Below are 3,024 nucleotides of genomic sequence, written 5' to 3' on the forward strand. Positions count from 1 at the left end.
TGGATTTATTTTTTTGGGATTTTCGAAATTTTGGAAATTAGAAATTCTGCAATATTGTGATTTTTAAATTTCAGGAATTCACGATTTTGGGATTTTGAAATTTTAGAAATCATAAGGTTTTAAAGGCCTGTTGGATGCTATATAGCCCACTTAAGAGGTGGAATTTGGAAATTTATGATTTAGAGGAATTGAGATTTTTGGGATTGAAATTGTCGGAATTTGAGATTTTTTTAAATATTGAGAATTTAGATTTGGTATTTTGGAGTTATGTGATTTTTAAAGAATTCCAGACTTTTTTTTAAAGATCCGTTAAATGCTATAAAGTGAAATTTGAAAATTTTAGATTTTGGAAACGAGATTTATGAAGACTAGAAATTTTAAACTTTTGTGGTTTTTTAAAAAGTGAAATTTGAAAATTTTAGATTTTGGAAACGAGATTTATGAAGACTAGAAATTTTAAACTTTTGTGGTTTTTTAAATTTCAGGAATTCGAGATGTTGGGATTAAGAGATTTTAGAAATTATATGGTTTTTAAAGGCTTGTCAAATGCTCTAAAGTCTAATAATTTGGGAATTTGGAATTTTTGGGAATTTAGATTTTGGATTTTTGAAACATTTGGAATGCTGTGATATTTAAGTTTCTGGAATTCGAGATTTAGGGAATCTAAAATTTTAGAAATTATAAGATTTTAAAGACCCACTAAGAGGTGGAATTTAAGATTTTAAAAAATTGAGATTTTTGGGTTTGACATTTTCGGAATTTGAGATCCTTGAAATAATGGAATTTGGATTTTTGGGAATTTTAAGATTTTGAAAATTTTGAAAGATTTGTGCTCTAAGAGGTGGAATTTTGGAATTTGAGATTTTTAAAATGTTGAGAATTTAGATATTTTGCATTTTTTGGGATTTTTAAACTAGAGATTTTGGAACTATTTATTCAATTTCAGAAATCCAAGATTTTGAGATTCTGAATTTGTAGAAATTATACGATTTATAATGGCCTGTTAGATGCTATAAAAAGCCCACTAAGAGGTGGAATTTGATATTTGGAGAAATTGATGATTTTTGGTTTGAAATTGTCAGAATTTGAAATTTGGGAAATTTAGTTTTTGGATTTTTTGGAATTTTTCAAATTTTGGAAACTAAAGATGGTGGAATTTTTAATTTCAGGAATTGGAGATTTTGGGATTTTGAAATTTTAGAAAGTATACGGTTTTTAAAGGTCCCTAAGATGCTTTTAGGAATTTGAGACTTTTAGAGAAATTGTGTTTTTTGGATTTGAAATACGATTCGGAATTTGAAATTTTAGAAACAAGAAAATTTAGAATCTATACAGTCCGCTAAGAGGTGGAATTTGGGAAGAGAAATGAGCTGCCACACCAAAAAGGCACTGAATCCCTTTCGATCGCACACGAGCACTTTGATAATTTTTTTATTACACACTGATCTCGTGCCCTGAAACTTATGCCACCGACTCAGATTGTAACGGGAGCCCCTTAGCGGATTTCAATTGATTTTTTTTACTAAATTTTTTTAGATTTTTTATTTGAGCGGAAGGTTTCTGAGTACAACCCCGTCGAGTTAAATGCGTGCGAAAGTTGGCGACGCGACCCCAGAAAATCGTGGGAGAAAAGGAAATTAACTAGAATTACGCGACAGCAGTTGCGAAATATCGAAAACGATCAATCGCAGCACGGAATTGAACCCTGAAAACTAGAAGAGTTATTTATGTGCAGATAACACTTTCAAATTACATACATTTTTGCTTACCGACGGATTGCGTAATTTTGTGTGAATTTCAAAATCAGAACCGCATTTACTCTTACTCAACTCATTTTGGATCAACAAGTATATATATAACTAATACATACTGTATATGGGTGGCGTGCAGGCGTAGAACTAACTTTCGCTCGATTTTACTGGTATTCGGTGTGTATGCCATTGATCCATCTTAAGAAAGCACATAAAATTCACTTCATTAAAAGTGGGCGCATGCGTCGAGCCAACTTCAATATGAGTGAGACGACACCTCTTCTACTGATCCAAATTGAACAACACAATTGCAAAATCCCAAAATGTCAAAATCAAAATCCCAAAAAAATCTGGAAACACCAAAATTTTAAATTCTTACAATATCAAAAATCATAAAACCGCAACTGCCAGTAAAAGCTTCAAATTTTCTAAATTCCCAAAATTAAAAAAAATTCAAAATTACCAGACCGCAAAATCTCAAAAATCTCGAATTACCAAAGTCTGAAATGTAAGATATAAAAAATCAAAATTCTAAGCTCTCAAAAATGCCATTTTCTCAAATTCCCAACATTTCGAACTCTCAAACTCAAATTCCTAAAATCTCAAAATTCTAGAATCTCTACTTCACAAATTGCAAAATCTCAATATCACAATATTTCAAATTCTAAAAGTACCAAAATCTCAGAAATTCCCAAATTATCTCATTATCGCCAATTCCAAAATAAAAATTCTGAAATCACAAATTCCCAACACTTAAAAAATGTACCAAAACGTTAAAAATTTCAAAATCTTTAACCTGCGAAAGCTAAAAATCTCACAATCCCGACGGTTCAAAAATCAAAAAATCCCTCAAATCTCACTCCTAAAGTTTGAAAATCCTAGTATTACAAATTCCCGAAATTAAACTCAATCTCAAACTCTCACTAAAAATTACAAAAATTGCCATCTTCAATTATATGATTTAATGCCAATATTAATTCTCTATTTTTTAATTTTTGTGTTTTAATTTTTTGTTTTTTGAAATATTCATATTTATTTCACTTTAAATGGGGAGTAACTGAAGGTTCTAATTCGGATTCGGGCGCGGATGTTCGTTAGTGGGCTAAGTTGGTGGAGTAGCTTTGGCTGAAACCACGCCCACAATAAAAACAAAAAGCAGACGATGACATTACCATTGATTGCTCTTTCGGTAATTGCTTTTGACACTGAAACTGGAAGTGTTTATCCAGCTTAAATAAATAAAAAGATTAACTGTGACATTGCCGATCGATTG

Source organism: Photinus pyralis, unplaced genomic scaffold (assembly GCF_008802855.1).
Source record: "Photinus pyralis isolate 1611_PpyrPB1 unplaced genomic scaffold, Ppyr1.3 Ppyr1.4_LG9, whole genome shotgun sequence".
NCBI classification, from domain to species: Eukaryota; Metazoa; Arthropoda; class Insecta; order Coleoptera; family Lampyridae; genus Photinus; species Photinus pyralis.